General features: G+C 41.8%; 1 protein-coding gene across 27 annotated transcripts in view; it reads left to right on the forward strand.

Annotated features, from left to right (window-relative positions):
* The window catches only part of PTPRD (protein tyrosine phosphatase receptor type D), a 1,167,048-nt gene that overhangs the window by 493,852 nt on the left and 656,025 nt on the right, over positions 1–17,171 (forward strand). The window lies entirely within an intron of this gene.

Below are 17,171 nucleotides of genomic sequence, written 5' to 3' on the forward strand. Positions count from 1 at the left end.
AAGCACTGAAAGCAGAATGTGCAGTAATTTTTGCATTGAGATGCTTCTTCTAACATTCAAAGCAGAGCTTGTTTAGATTTTATCTGCCTCTGCAGTTTGCAGATTTTCCCTGCATGAAGCATCACTAAGAAGCACTGTGAGCCAAACATGAAAATTATTTAAATATTCAGCAGGTGTGAATCAAGATAATGTCTGAAGTCATCCAGTATTACTTTCTAATGTACGTAACAGGAATATCTCTTCAACGAAACCAAACCAAAATCACAGTTCATTTGATCATTGGGGGAAATTATAAAAAAGTAAGTGCTGAATAAAATGGCCCCCAAAATTCACCAACCAGTTCGTAAGTGGAGAACTTTGGAGGGTTAATTCTGTTGTTTATAAAGGAGGGACAACTGTCTGAAGTAATTTTTGAAAGGAAGCATGCACCTGCTGTGAGCTACACAAAATCATTCAGGAGAGATATGGTGGTTGCAGGCTGGAAGCACTGGCGGAGGGATAGGGGTGCAGAGGGAGCAGACTGCCCCCGGCACAACTATTCCGGTAGGGTGCCATTGCGGCAGCCCCCTGGACACACACTGCGCGCACCCCTGTGCGCTGGGCACCACACCCCACAGGTGTGCCCCCAGAATGTGCACCACGCCCCTGCAGGAGGCACGCCATGCCCCTGGGATGCACACCACGCCTCCCTGGGGGCGCCAGGTATGCCCCCGTCTGCTCTCCGCCCCCGGTAGCAGAGCATGCAGCTTCGCCACTGGCTGGATGCGGTCCACATGAGAAAGATTCATGAGAGCCAGTGTGGTGTAGTGGTTAAGAGCGATAGACTCGTAATCTGGGGAACCGGGTTCGTGTCTCCACTCCCCCACATGCAGCTGCTGGGTGACCTTGGGCCAGTCACACTTCTCTGAAGTCTCTCAGCCCCACTCACCTCACAGAGTGTTTGTTGTGGGGGAGGAAGGGAAAGGAGAATGTTAGCCGCTTTGAGACTCCTTCGGGTAGAGATAAAGCGGGATATAAAATCCAAACTCTTCTTCTTCTTCTTCTTCCCCCTCTCTAGTTGGCACCTATATGTCTCAAGAGACAATGGAGGAGTAAGCCATCAGGAGTAAAATCCAACCATTGGAAAGTTACAGCACCTGCTGTGGCTGTAGAGACTGATACGAGAGAGACATGTTTCATTGCAGCTGGGCACAGCTGGAGGCATCTGGTTTTGCTGTTACAGGTGAACTATGCACAGATGTACCCATCTCAGCCATCATTTCTCCCCTGGTCACTGCTGTGGATATACAACTTGACTGTCTGTCTCCAGGCACTGCAGTCATTTGCAAGGGATTCCCACACAGCAGGGTTAATGTTGCCTGCCTTCACATCATGTTTAAAGCTTAGGCTTCTTACTGCCATGCAAAGCCCCTCACCCCACTGAAACAGTTCAAATAATTTTGGGCCCCAATACAAAAATTAACAGAATGAGGTCCCCTCTATCAGGATATGTTTGGTTTGAGCAATATTTGGCCCAGTCCTATCTGTAGTATAAGCCTATCAGTCCTGTCCAATATGGCCAGTGGTCATTGGGTACCTAATTCCTGCTGTAGAAGAGCTAGGAAGAAACATTTGTACATAAGAAAGCATTATGCACTTTCTATAGAAAGTACTTTCTATAGAAACACACAATTCTATATTTAACTTAACCAGAGACTATATTATGCAAAGCTTTTCTATGAATGTTTAAGTACAGAAATATCTTTAGTCTTGCTATGCTAAAACATTGCAACCTTGCAGAAGTTAATGAAGTTTCCTCCTCTAAAAGAAAGGCTTTTCTAGAGTTTAAAAAACCCCACCAGTATTGGAAATATTTATTGCTTCGAGTTGCTGCCTATTAAGCCAGCTACTGGTTTGCTGGTTTATTCATTGCATTTATATCCCACCTTTTTCTCCAAGGAGCTCAAGGTATCATACATGACTCTTCCCCATCTGGTAATTTAAGCTAAGAGGCATTGATTGGTCCAAGATCACCCAGTGAACTTCACTGGGGATTTGAACTCTGGTCTCCTAGCCGGAAACTTTAACCACTATGTAGCATTGATTCCTTCTTTGTCTCAAACATTACACTAGTTAACTGTTTTGGAGGGGGCAGTTGTGAGAGACGGCAACAATAGCACAGGCTAGCAGTGCATACCCTCTGTGCTGGGCCCGGGGCTAACCCATGAAACGCGGTCCAGGACTGGTCCAGAATCTGAAGATTCCCCTGGGAGTCAGTCTGACAGGGCCAAGGCAGGACACGAGGCAGGAAACCAGGCAAGGACAGGCATAGGATCTTAGGCAGGATCAAGCTTGCAACAATGTTGCTCCCACAACCTGGAGCAGGGTCCGACAGCCTTTTATCTTTGTCGGGGTAGCAGCCAGTCCTTATCCCCCTGTGAATCACCTCCCTGTTTCACCCAAAGGCGAGCAGTCTTCCTGCGAGTACTCAGGTCTCTCCTTCTCTCAGACCTTAGTCTCTGCAGCTCGGGAGACGTCAGTGGGTTACTAGACCCAAGGGCTGCCTCAGCCTCCCCTGACCAAACCGGTAGTGGAGCAGTTGTAAGTGATGGCCCAGCTGAAAGCAACGAGATAATCCCCACATCTGGAGCCAGGGCAGGCTCAGGCCCCTGACTCGGCCCAGCTGGTGTTGGTTGCAGGGGAAGCTGTGCAGACTGGGACTCTTCAGGATCAGGCTCTAGACTTGGTTCAGATGATGCCTGAGGCAAAGGATGCGGTGCAGACTGAGTCTCCTCTGGTTCCGAGCCCGAGTCCCAGGCCATCACACCCTCCAACATTTCACTGATGGCGTTCCCATTTCTGGCTTCTCTAAATCAGGCACATCCCTGGGAAATAGGGACACTTGGCTGATCTATCAGTGGAGGCCTTCTTCCTTCACATCTCCTTCTTTCCCTCATAAGTATATACTTTAATAATTTTTGATTTAATAATTTTGTAGAGACCTTTTGGGAGAGGAGGCAGTCAGCTTTTAAATCTAGCTGTTCTTTGTTTTGTTTAAAAGGCATAAGTCTAAAAATTAAATAATCACAGAAGATAGATCAGAATATTCTTCAATATACTTCAGTTCAATCTAAATGCCTGTTAAAGCTGTCAGATTCGGTTAAAATGATTTCAGGCACTGCAGCCATTAGAAGAATTTCTTAATGACATTTCATTTTCAACATTTTATCTGCATTGTTACATGCAATCACATACGCAGCAAGAAATTGGTTTTAAACGGGGACCTCTGCCCCCTTTTAACCCCCAAATTTAACAAAAGCCTCTGTGGACTTTGTATAACTCCCCTTTCACACACTTCTAAGAATGCTTTGAATGTGTATGTTAGTGAAAATACTGCACAAGCATGCATTACAGAGAAAATAGTTTTCAAAAATGCCTATGCAAGGTGTTAAAAGTTTCCTTTCTCTTCAATAAAAGTCTGTCCAACTGTCAGCCAGCCTAGGTTCCTTCAGAACCTAGCCCAAATCTACCCCAAATGGGACCCAGCCTCTCATAGCAGGAACTTAACTTTCAGATAATATTGCATGTCCACCTCATTTAATTAATTATTCTACAGTCCCTGTTTACTTTCTCTCTTATTACGTTCCACACTCCAGCTGTGGAGTTCCTTCACACACAGCCTCTGCTTGACTTCTTTCTCACAGAGCCCATAATACTTACCTCTTTTGTTGAGCTTTCATCCCCCTTGGTGATAAAGGCTTCCGGATTCTAGCCTTCCAAATTATATGGCTGCTGTCCCTCCACCAGCACCACCTGCTGTTTGCCTGAACCTTTATCTACTGATCATCTTTTCTTTGGTGATCGCTTGTAGACAAGTAAGATTGTCTTCCATAAACACAGTTTTCACAGTGAGTCCCTCAGTGACTGTGGAGACCAATTCTGGATCCCCACGTCCTTCCACAGTGGGGACATAGGTTTCCGGGTAGGAGATGATCACGGTGAGGGTTTGCCAAACATGCTTTCCTCTAAGTGTGTTTCTCCCTTTCGTCCTGAGTTCGAGCGTCTTCAGAGCCCTTGACACCTTTGGTAAAGGCTGTTCTCCAATCAGAGCACTCGCAGGCCGGAGGTTCCCAATTGTTGGTGTTTATACTACATTTTTTATATTTGCCTTGAGAGAGTCTTTAAACCTCTTTCGTTGACGCCTTCCATTTTTAAGTTCAGAATAGAGTAGATGCTTTGGAAGACGATAATCAGGCATCTGAACAACATGTATGGGGCATCCTTATCTACTGATAAGGGCAGGACCAAAGCTCCTTTCCCTGACCCTTCACCACACCATCCAGTTTCTGGACCGTCTATGCTTAAACCTCACCAGGTTGAGGCCAGAGAGCGCTAAAAATTTGATTTACCTGTTGGCAGCTCCTCTTACAAGACACAATTTTATACAAAAATGCATAAGCACACTGAAATGTATGTGAGTTTTCATGTTGTCATTTTTAAAAAAAAGCTAACTGGTGTGGAAATGGAGTGAGCTGAATTTAAGATTGGAAAAATTAAAAAACATGAGAAACTAAAATCGACAAGATTCGTCTATCCCCAGTAGACATATGGTCAAATTAAAAAAAAACAACAACAACAACAACAACAACAACAACTGTTGACAAAGTTCTTGACTAATGTTCTGTAATTAAGGGACAATAATTTACCACTTAAAAAGAGGATTCAGAGTTTAGGAATTAACGTATGGTATTCACACTTGTAAACTGAGATTCTCCATGAGCATATTTTGAGACAAGTGCTATTTTTATCTTTTTTTCATAAATGAGGAAACAGGTGAATAGTGAGTTTGCAGATGACGATAAAGTATTTATGAAATATGCTGTCTTATATTAAACCCCTTTCTCAGTACTGCCTGACATAGACTTTGCTTTTCCTAAAAAGACACACACACTCCTGCAGCATACTGCTTTCAGATTTTACTTACATGTGCTATATCACTGAGGCCTACATAGAATTAATGGGCATTTGTATCACAATGAAGCTTTAATTTTATAGTTAGTAAGAAATAGGATGAGGCAACATAAAGACATAAAGAATGAGACTTGATCCAAAACACCCAACTAAAGTGGTACCATGGTTCCCAAACGGCGTGGCCCCGAACAAATTGGCTCCTGAACGCCGCAAACTCGAAAGTGAGTGTTCCGGTTTGCGAATGTTTTTTGGAAGCCGAACGTCCGACGCATGTTATGCGGCTTCCAATTGAGCGCAGGAAGCTCCTGCAGCCAATTGGAAGCCGCGCCTTGGTTTTTGAACCATTTTGGGAGTCAAATGGACTCCCGGGACCGATTAAGTTCAAGAACCAAGGTACCACTGTACTGCAATCTTAAGTAATTCTGATGACATATCCTCCAACATTTCTCTGATGAAAATAGGTACGTCCCATTACATAATGATAATTTTTCTGTTTATACGCCGCACATCTTACTGGGTTGCCCCAGCCACTCTTGGCAGCTTCGAACATATATAATAACATAATAAAACATTAAACATAAAAAAAAATCTTCTCTATACAGGATTGCCTTCAGATGGCTCGAGAGTCAGATAACTCCATACCTTTCAACATCTCTCCAAAGAAAATAGGGACATCCTAAGGAAACATGGGACATTCTGGGATCAAATCAGAAACTGGGACGGCTTCTCTAAGTCAGGGATGTCCCTGGAAAAAAGGAACTGTGATGATTTTGTTACCCTAACCATAGCCTGCCTGGGTAATGAGGCTTAAGGGTACTCCTCTCTGTGACTTGACTGTGATCTTCCTTTCCACTTTTGCAACACCTACCCAGGGTTCCCAGAGCTTTTTACTTCCAACAGTTCCAATAACCTAAGTAGCAGATGGTGAGTTCTTTTCCTTCCAGAACTAGGCTGGCAGTTACTATCTTCTTACCTGTCCATTTCTCTGCCCTCCTCCGCCCTGTGAAATGATAGAAAATGGCAAGGACTGTAAGTGCGAGCAAATCCTTTTGCAGCAGGCCGTTCTTTTTACTGCTATGGTACTAATATGTCAAGAATTCCAAGAAGGTAGCAGGCTCGACTGTTAATAAATTGGAAACAGCCAGTGGCGTCTACTCTAGCTTCTTGCCCCAAGTTGCCCCGATTGTAACAAACTGATGTTGGCACGTCACCCGCTACTTTGGAACTTGAAAACCAGCTCACTCGGAATTGTAATATTCTATGGTCCTTAGGACTGGGCAACAATTATATTTTTTATTAAAATTTCAAGACTGTAAGAGCTTGCTAGAATTATTAGCTTCCTTATTTCCATCAGCACTAACTTAATAAGTAAAGGTAAAGGACCCTGGAAAGTTAAATCCAGTCAAAGGTGACTGTGGGGTTGCAGCGCTCATCTCACTTTCAGGGTGAGGGAGCCGGCGTTTGTCCACAGACTGCTTTCCAGGTCATATGGCCAGCAGGACTAAACCGCTACTGGTGCACGGAGGACTGTGCTGAGTGCCAGAGTGCACGGAAACGCCCTTTACCTTTTCGCTGCAGCGGCACCTATTTATCTACTTGCACCGGTGTGCTTTCAAACTGCTAGGTTGGCAGGAGCAATGGGAGCTTGCTCTTTCGCTGGGATTTGAACCGCCGACCTTCCAATCAGCAAGCCCAAGAGGCTCAGTGGTTTAGACCACAGCGCCACCCGCGTCCCTCACTTCCTTTTATTAACTTAATATATTTATCTCACACATGCACTATGTTAACCGGGCAGGAATAAGACCTGGCATGCCCATGCACAGTGTGAAGAGGCTCCTGGAGACTTGTGGCATTTTTCTAATATTTGTCTGTTTATACAGAAATATACACATTGAAAACGAGAGAGCAAATAATCACCCTGGCACACATTGTTCATCTTTAAAGTAGCAGCAGTTCCCTCCAAAACAAACACCATATGCTCAGAACCTCCAGCCAGCTGCAAAGCCTTAAGACTTGTCTCCATTTCTGGCTACACTCTACTTCTGACACCAGAGTTCTTCACTCACCGTTTAATATGATAATGCAATTTTCCATTAAAATAAAATAATAAAAAAAATCCTTCCCCACCACATTAAGAATTGGATCACACATAGTTCAGGCACATAGGTTTTCTACACAGGAGTCCAAACTTCAAGCTCATGCATCCTCTCCCGCCATATAAATGAATGTTAATTTCTTCCAGGACATTTGTGCAACAATGCAAACTCTATGGCCTGTGCATATGGGCCCCAGTCATTATTACAGGTTATATTCAGGAGGATGGGTAGTTTATATATTCAAGACTCTTCTCCCCTATGTCTTGCCATGTAGATAACCTAGCATTCTGGGCTCTGTGTGAACCTCCCCTTCGGAAAAGTTAAGACATTTAGGTGTGTGATGTGTCTTATCAGCATTTTCTTTTTCCTTTTTAATAAAAAATGACAGTTTACTGAAGTGGAGTAGTACCTTCTGAATCAAAGGAGTGCTATTGATTATCTATGAAGATTTTCTCAGTTTTCCAGAGGCTATGGATTTCTAAAGCTTGATGAGATTCTGTTCCCTTTGGTTAGAGACATGCTGAATTCGACAGAATCCTGTTTGAGCATTCTGTGAGTTCTTTCGATGTTCCCATGCACAGTGGCAAAATGCACCCTGAATGGTTAATTTATATGAAAAGATTAGTATGTTAATTTATACTATTTTGGAATAATTTATACGGTGTATGTGTTGGTTTTAATTGGGCAAAAATTAAGTTTGTTTGATTGCCTTATAGCAGCTAAGAACTATTCATGTTGAAAAATCCTCCCCTTATACAGCATTTTACTCAACTAATGTGACCACTAGAGTGCTGATTAGCAGTACAGGGAAAATCACTCATAATTTTGCTTTGCCCAAAGTTTAATTGGGGTTTTTCTTTAGAAGCATAATAAATCAGTATTTTTGGTAGCAAAGTGATCCCGTTGCAATGACTGGTGCAAAAAAGAAATACCTCAGAATTTAGTGGATGTCAAGCTTTGGTTAGAAACAAAAATTAAACCCATTTACAACACCATCCTATGTTTGTCTGCTCAGAAGTAAGTCCCATTAAATTTGATGGTGCTTACTCTCATGTAAGTATGCATAGGATTGCACCCTTAGTTAAAATGCATTTAACTGAGTTGGAAATTATGTTGCAGATTTAGGAATCTCTGCAGCTATTATCTGATAACTAAGAGTGTCATTAAGGTGATCGCTAAATTAACAAAGGAAGGCACATGGCTAATCTACACTTCTCTAGTGCCTGAAAAGCAAGGATCTGAGGAGTCTCCCTCTTGTCCCATACTTTCTAGGTGCGGATCTGAGTGGCTTTGCCTTTGCTTCTCAGAAAAACTGCTCTTTAGTGCTAAATCAGAACAAGTGGCAATCCACAAACAACTTGATTGCCAATCATTCCGTTTCAGCACTAAATATTATCTGGGGGGGGGGGGAGCAATGGGGCAAATGGAGGTATGGGCGCCCCCTCAGTTCTGAATCCCCGTCCTAACTCACAGTGTCAGAGAGTAGTTTTGATGGTGACAACATTTCAGGTGTGGGTTTAATAACAATAGGAAATGACAAGCAGCATTGTGATACAGTGGTATATTGGGTTACAGACGCTTCAGTTTACAGACTCCGCTAACCCAGAAATAGTACCTCGGGTTAAGAACTTTGCTTTAGGATGAGAACAGAAATTGTGCAGCGGCAGCGGGAGGCCCCATTAGCTAAAGTGGTACCTCAGGTTAAGAACAGTTTTAGGTTAAGAACGGACCTCCAGAACGAATTAAGTTCTTAATCTGAGGTACCACTGTATCCCGCTAGTCACACACCTGAACTGTTCTGTTGCGGAACTGGCTTTGGAGTTTGTTTGTTTTTTAGCTCTGTTGAAGACAAATGTTTATAATGACAACTGCTGAGGTTTCTCTACCTGCCCCCCCCCCCACTAAATTGCCTTCTGTTACTCTACAACCAGGTAAGTCAAAAAATGAAAACTATAAAAGAAAAGATGCTGTCTCTGAATGTATAGTGTCAGATCTGAGATCTTGTGTTTCATTTTGCTCTTGCTTGCAGATGGTATCTAACAAATGGCAACAGAAATACAGATAATGCCACGTCCATAAAAACTGAGAAATAATTCTGTCAACATTTCATTGTGATATCGTCTGAGTAGAACACATTTAATAACGATCCTGTGCTGATCATATCAAGGTGAAATGACAGCTTTCTGAAAATTTAAACATTCAAATTAATTTCTGTTCAGTTTAGATAATTAAGACTGCAATCCTATATATCAGGGGTGGGGAACTGGATCCATTTGCATGCTTACCTGGGAGCAAATGCCACTAGACCCATTAGTACTACTTACTTCTGAGTAGATGTGAATAGGATTTCATGGTGAGGCCACATACTTACCTTAGATTAAGCCAGGCATAGGCAAACGCACCCCCCTCAGATGTTTTGAGACTATAATTCCCATCATCCCTGACCACTGGTCCTGTTAGCTAGGGATGATGGGAGTTGTAGTCCCAAAACATCTGGAGGGCAGAGTTTGCCTATGCCTGGATTAAGCTCTACCAAATTCAGTGGTATTTCCTTTTGAGTAGGCATCCATGAAAGTTCAGTGCTACACTGCCATACTGTGTATCTTTACTTGGGAGTAAACCCTATTGAACACAGTGGGACTGTGCATATTCATTTCAGTTCCTCTTAGTTTCTCATTTTCCCAACTCAAACTTCAGTTCTTCACATTCCCACATCAGGTTTCTTTGCACATTTTTGCAAAGCAGTTTTGCCTAAGATGATGTATTTTGTATGTTATTTTCATTAGTATATGCATTTTATGCATACTTTACAGTACTTAAAAATTGCATTGATTGATGTCTGTGTGTGTGTGTGTGTGTGTGTGTGTGTGTGTGTGTGTGTGTGTGGCTTTGAATTTGAAGGATGGTTCCATTTCATTCCATGTATTTTTTTGGGAAATGCAGAATAGGTTGATCTCCCTTTAAATGTCTCCTGAATCAATTCCCCGCCCCCCTGCCCCCATCCCTAACTGTAAATTATATAGCACATTCTCAGTTAATGTTGAATTGTGATATCTAAACACATGATGTTTTAAAAACAAAGAAACAATAGGCATACTTACATTAATTAAAACATAAGTATCTATCATCCTGATTCACAGCTGATTTAGTTAAGTACTTTTATTCATTCTGACGTCACACATCCATCTTGTGCCTGTCCCATTAACTTAAGCAGAGCTTACCTTTAAATCATTATGCTATAGGATGGTAGCCTCAATTTGCAATCCAATCAGTTGGTCTTCCATGCTCAGGACTTCAGCTTTATGGTAATAACCTAAGCATATTTACTCAAACGTAAGTCTCGGTGGGTGGTATTCAACTAAGTTTTGCTCAAAGTTGGCCCAATGAAATTAACTTCATTATTTTTAGTTACAGGTAGGAAGCTGGGGTGGTCTGCTGTAGTCAAAACAAAATAAAAAAAATTCCTTCCAGTAGCACCTTAGAGACCAACTAAGTTTGTTATTGGTATGAGCTTTCATGTGCATGCACACTTCTTCAGAGCCACAGAAGTCACCAGACCCTTCTATATAGTGAGAGGGTGGGGAGGGGTATTACTCAGAAGGGTGGTGGGAGTGGGTGATTGGCTGGTAGGTGTGGTAAACCTGTTGACGACTGTTAACAACTGCAGTTGGTCTTACAGGAAAAACCAAGGGGTGAGATGGCTAAAAACAGCTTTATCATGTATAATGAGATAAGAATCCAATGTCTCTATTCAGACCAGGTCTCTCCATGGTTGCTTACCACCCATTGGAATGGCGTTAAAACATGCTAAACCCCTGAGGTGGTTTGTGTAAAAAATAAATAAATTGTTTTTATTGTTGCTATTTCCCTACTTCTCACTTCACAATTTACAAATTCAGAGGCGAATCACCTAACAAAAAGTCACATAAAGAAATCACAAACTCTTGAATTTTCAGAAAAGGAAAACAAGCTAGCAAAAATAAAAATAGTTTTTTTAAAAAAGAGAGAGGAAAGAATGGACAAATCCAAAGTGCCTTCTGCCCTATTTTTTCCATTAGCTATAGCTTACTCTGTTGCAGGTTTTTGATTTACAGACTCAAATAGGCTTCAAAAATATAATAGAACATCTTTAATTAAATCCCAAAAACTCACATTCAGGGATAAATAATAATCCATCAGCTATTTCATTCTCTTACAGTACCCAAGAGGACTTGACAGTCTTAATCACTTCAGCCATTTATACCTTCATTTTAGCTCTATTTCAGTCAAGCCATTTAGTGGAGTTTATCTAAATTACAGTATCTTTTTTTATCACACGTCTGGAGCTGTAACACAGAAACTAATTTCTGGTGCAAAATGGAATATCTCAGAAGCACAGACATCAGTAGCAGAGGCGCATTAGAATGAAAAGTTACCTGTCACTAACTGATATTTGTCTCTGTAATGAGCTGAACCAGTCAGGAAATGTGGCTATAATAAAATTAGGAGCCACCAGCAGCACAGCAGAATGCTAAGCATTGAGGAACATGACTTCTCTTGTGCTGTCGGTACCAGAGCCTTTCTGCGTAGTAAGCAGAGTCCATTTCACTCGTCTGACTGAAGTAGCTTATGCAAAGTGCTTTGGGTAGATGACACATTGCCCAAAGACCAGGGGGAACTATCCTATCCTACACTGGCTCCCAGTACATTTCCGAGCACAATTCAAAGTGTTGGTGCTGACCTTTAAAGCCCTAAATGGCCTCGGCCCTGTATATCTGAAGGAGCGTCTCGACCCTCATCGTTCAACCTGGACACTGAGGTCCAGCACTGAGGGCCTTCTGGCAGTTCCCTCGCTGTGAGAAGCCAAGTTACAAGGAACCAGGCCGAGGGCCTTCTCGGTAGTGGCACCCGCCCTGTGGAACGCCCTCCCACCAGATGTCAAAAAGAAAAACAACTACCAGACTTTTAGAAGATATCTGAAGGCAGCCCTGTTTAGGGAAGCTTTTAATGTTTAACAGACTGTTGTATTTTAATATTTCGTTGGATGCCGCCCTGAATGGCTGGGGAAACCCAGCCAGATGGGCGGGGTATAAATAATAAATTATTACTATATTATTATTATATCAGCAGCTAATTTAACCGGGGCTGCATCAAGTTCCATTGCTTGCCCAAGAGAGATGGCCATGCCAGAAATATACCAGCCCAGACATCGGAATGGCAAGATTCCAGTGCAAGAGAAGATGCATTATAGAACCACATAGACATAGACTTCTGACACCACATTCTGGAAGCCGCATGAGAACGAGCTGGGAATTTCACACTGCCAAGTCTGCTTTAGTGAAAAGATTTTCAACATTAACTTCGTTGGACTGGTCATGTTGTTCAGATGCCTAATTATCGTCTTCCAAAGCAACTGCTCTATTCCAAACATAAAAATGGAAAGCGTAATGCTGGTGGTCAACAAAAGAGGTTCAAAGACTGACTGAAGGCAAATCTAAAAAAAAAAAAAGTAGTATAAACACCGACAACTGGGAAACACTGGCCTGCAAGAGCTCCAGTTGGAGAACAGTCTTTACCAAAGGTGTCATGGGCTTTGAAGACGCTTGAACTCAGGATGAAAGGGAGAAACGAGCTAAGAGGAAGGCATGTTTGGCAAACCCTCACCATTATCAACTCCTACCCGGAAACCTATGTCCCCACTGTGGAAGGACGTATGGATCTAGAATTGGCCTCCACAGTCACTTATGGACTCACTGTGAAAACTGTGTTTATGGAAGACAATCCTACTTACAAGTGATCGCCAAAGAAGAGAAGAAGGGTGAAAAGATAGGTCCTTAAAACAACTATTATCCTCATGGTGATGCTGCAGTTCTGGCCTTTTCTTTCTTCCACTATTAGTGCATCATTGTTTGTTTGTTTGTTTTGCATTTATACCTCACCTTTTTCTCCAAAGAGCTTGAGGTAATGTGCATGGTTTGACCCTCATTTAATCCCCACAATGACCCAATGAGGTAGGTTAGGCTGAGAGGCAGTGAGCTTCATTGCTTGGGAGGGGGATTTGAACTCTGGCCACTCCCAGGTCCTACTGTGACACTCTAACCACTACACCACACTGCCTCTATGCTCATGGCAGCCTTCCATCATAGACTCCCACAGCTTTTGGCAAAAGGAAAGGGCCACAGGAGCTTTCCCTCTCACTTAGAAGAGAGAAGGCATAATCTTCTATGCTTAGGAACTGCATATGGATAAGTTTTAATTATCTCCTTACTAAGAAAAATGTGTAACTGAGTCAGCAACTTTTAAAATATTTTTAATCTCATTGAAAAATATACCGCACTTGATTTGTCAAGACTCTACAACTGAACTTTGTTTAGTGGCTGTCACTCTTGTACAAATAAATATGATCAAAGCTTTTAAATAGGACTTTGTCATCTAAAAGAAAAAATCAGTGAGCACGGTTCTCATCTGAAAATGTTTGTGTGAGGATTTTTTAAGGTTTTTTTAACACAGTGCCTTTAGGAAACAGTTCATAGGACAGGCCTTTAATATTTGTCAGGAGGCAGGTGGTGGAATGTTCTGCTAACGCTTAGCGCACTCATTAAATTTTACACTGCACATATGCATGTGCTTCCAGTGGTGCAATTAAAATTTATGCTTGTATTTTACATTTTCAGTTCTGTGCATCTGTCTTTCGTCAGCTGTATTGAAATAGAAAAAGCAAACAGCAAGACAGTTGTAGCCTCTGCTTTGAATGGCCAATTCATATGACCCTGAAAATATGCTGAGATTTCGGATTCTGGTGTAGGGTATGGCTATGGTAGCTGAGTGAAGTGGTTCTGGGACTGCTTCATTGCACACTGAATACACATGGACAATTTATATTGTCACCACAGACCAATTTTTGTAAATAGTTGCAGTGGCACATTGTCCAAGCAGGATGTGGGTGCAGAATGGAAAAGAACAAGAATAAGAACATTGGTGGATGTTGCCACCACATGCCTCTTTCTTGGTGTTTTTTCTTCAGGAACGTTTGTAACTATTTTTATTGTTGTGTATGTTTCACAAGTTTTCTCTTTTGCACAACAGTTAAATATTAGGTAAAGGGACCCCTGACCCTTAAGTCCAGTCGTGGACGACTCTGGGGTTTGCGGCACTCATATCGCTTTACAGGCCGAGGGAGCCGATGTTTGTCCGCAGACAGTTTTTCTGGGTCATGTGGCCAGCATGAATAAGCCACTTCTGGCAAACCAGAGCAGCGCATGGAAACGCCGCTTACCTTCCTGCTGGAGCGATACCTATTTATCTACTTGCACTTTGACGTGCTTTCGAACTGCTAGGTTGGCAGGAGCGGGGACCGAGCAATGGGAGCTCACCCCGTCGCGGGGATTTGAACCGCCGACCTTCTGATCGGCAAGTCCTAGGCTCTGTGGTTTAACCCACAGCGCCATCCCCATCCCAAGAACTTGGAATAGGAATGGGCTAATTCAACCAACCCTAGCCAAGATCCCATGATACTCAGTTCTGTTCCTGCATCTATTGATGCTTTGTTCTGTTTCTTCAACATTAGTTCTGCCATCTCTGCCAAGGACCAGTGGAAAGGATTGTTGAGAGTTGTATATGGTTGTGAGGTGTGTGTGTGTGTTTGTGTACACATATATTTATTCCTACTGGTTGAGTGGATTAGTCTAAAGTATCTCTTTAGATCCCAGCTTTGCCAAAAACGTTTCTGGGAAAATGATTCAAAATCATCCTAACTGCCTCTTCAGCGACTACTTCAGAATATCTTCCTACTTCAATATATGTCCCAGCAGTCCTGCCACTTTGCCTCTCTCTCTCTCCTCTTTTCCTGCTGGGCCCACATTGCTAACAAACTGTCCTGATGAGAGCCATCAACGAAGCACATTCGCTGATATTTCTGCTGTACTTCCAAGGCTCCAGCTGCCATGATCATAGCAGTCTGCAAGCCAAGGACTGAGGATGATGAGGGGTTGCCACATATTTAGCGTTGCTCTCCAGAATAGCTTACTCCACATTTTGAGCCATTCATCACCAGTAATTTGCCATGTGAGGAGCTCTCATCTCTGCAGGTCATCATTACTCACCCAAATGCCAAGTGATCTTTTGAAGCACTCTCCTTACACCAGCAATGTAGGGGGATTATTGGGCGAAATGCAAGCGTGAAATATGAGCAGAAAATAGCAATCCATATGGTATTTTGATTATGTCAGTGGGAACCAACAGTTTTATATTCGTTGCTTGTGTTTGGGTGAACATTGGTAAGGAACCTAAGAATCAAGCTCAGCCTTTGTCTTCAGTTCAAGTAACACAATCCAGTCAATCAAAATGTGGTATTTTGTGTGCAGTTTCCCCCGTTCTTTTGCCCAGCAGTGCCAGAGGAAATACAATGGATTGGGTTATATTGATCCTTTTAAATGTATCCGACGACAGCTTCTCACCAAATATTAAAGCAACTTTGCTATTCATTAGAGCAAAAAGCAGCAATTCTATATATGACACCTAGCCGTGCAAAACCATAAACATATTTAATGTTTCTGCCCTTAGGCAGAGCCATAGGGTTTTACTGTGAGGTTTCGTTTTAATTTCATGAAAAGAAAGATCCTCAGAGACAGCTGTGAAGTTGGTTAAAAAAAATTGCCCTTCAGCAAATCTTCATATTACGCTATTCATTTCAAAATCAATATGGCACTTCTGCAAACTGAAGTGTCAACCTGTGCAACTAAATTTTTAAAGAACTCTTAGCTGTAATGTTGTAATAAGCATGCTTTCCCACATATTATCAAACTTGCCACAGACAAAGAAATATTTAAAAGCCTGTTTTAATTAAATACAGCACAGTTTCAGCTTGGAATCCATAGTGTTAAAGCAAAACAGTTTTCTTTAAAGTATTGTACCTGATCCTGCACAATGTATATAGACCTATCATATGTATGTTCACTTAGTTGTCCTTAATGTGTATTCCCAGGTAAGTGTTTACAGGATTTCATGAACTAACATTCCATTGAAAGCCATGCAGCACAGAGATGGGATTTCTCAACATTTTAGTTGAATTTCTCTGCACAGATTTTCTTCAGATTTCCATCCCACTCCTTCATTTCAATGGGAAGTAAGTCCCCCCACCAGATTCTGCCAAAAATATGAACACTTATCACATTATATACATTATTATACATATAATATATGCATATTCACTCCAAGTTTCCTAATGTAATCATCACTTGGACAATGTATAAAAGTATACAAAAAATTGTTAATATACCTATAAAATTACAGTGCAGAAATATAATATAACATGGGGATGGACTCTTTCATATCTAAACACCACTCCCTACCCGATATGCAAAATTGCAAGTTCTATTCATGGTGAGCAAGTCGGATGGTCCAACAGCTACAAGCAGGAATGCTTCTGGAATTATTTGTGAATTCTATCATGAACCCACCCGACCTGCTCCTCTCAGACTAATGTACAGCTTAGAGCTTAGTTACCCATCAGTCTTCACAGTTCCTGAATGTTCCAATGCAGTTTTCAACTTTAAAAAATAATTTAAAACACATAGATAGATGATAGAATGTAGTTGTCAAGAATACATTTAAATGTGGATTCAAATAAAAACAGATTAATATGGAAACAGAACAGAATGGGCTTACGAGTGTACATTTGTGAAAGTCACTTTGATGGGAAACAGACTTGATTTATCCACCCCCTAGCTGCAGGCGGAGAGCAACCACCTGCAGAAATTTAAAAAAGAGGTCATTGTGAGCAGAACAACCGTGTGCACTATCTTGCAGCTATTATCTTATTACCATTGTCACAAACAATAAATGGGGGGGGGGTTGAGAAGGATAAGAGTATATAATATTTCCCAAAAATAGAACTGATGCATGTTTATAGAGAAAGAAAATCACCAGCTTTTTAATGATGTGCTGCAATTCATCTCTCAGTTTCCCCTCCGCTGTAAACTTTATTCCATCCTATCTTTAGAATAACCCATTCCTTTGTTTGACAATATTCTGCTTTGCTCACCTGGAATAGTCCTGTGGAGGCCAACAATAGAAGCTGCTTCTGCCAGAGAGAGTAGATTTTCAAACTAACTCTGTTACTTTTATATATATATATATATATATATA

Source organism: Podarcis muralis, chromosome 17 (genome assembly GCF_964188315.1).
Source record: "Podarcis muralis chromosome 17, rPodMur119.hap1.1, whole genome shotgun sequence".
Classification (NCBI taxonomy): Eukaryota; Metazoa; Chordata; class Lepidosauria; order Squamata; family Lacertidae; genus Podarcis; species Podarcis muralis.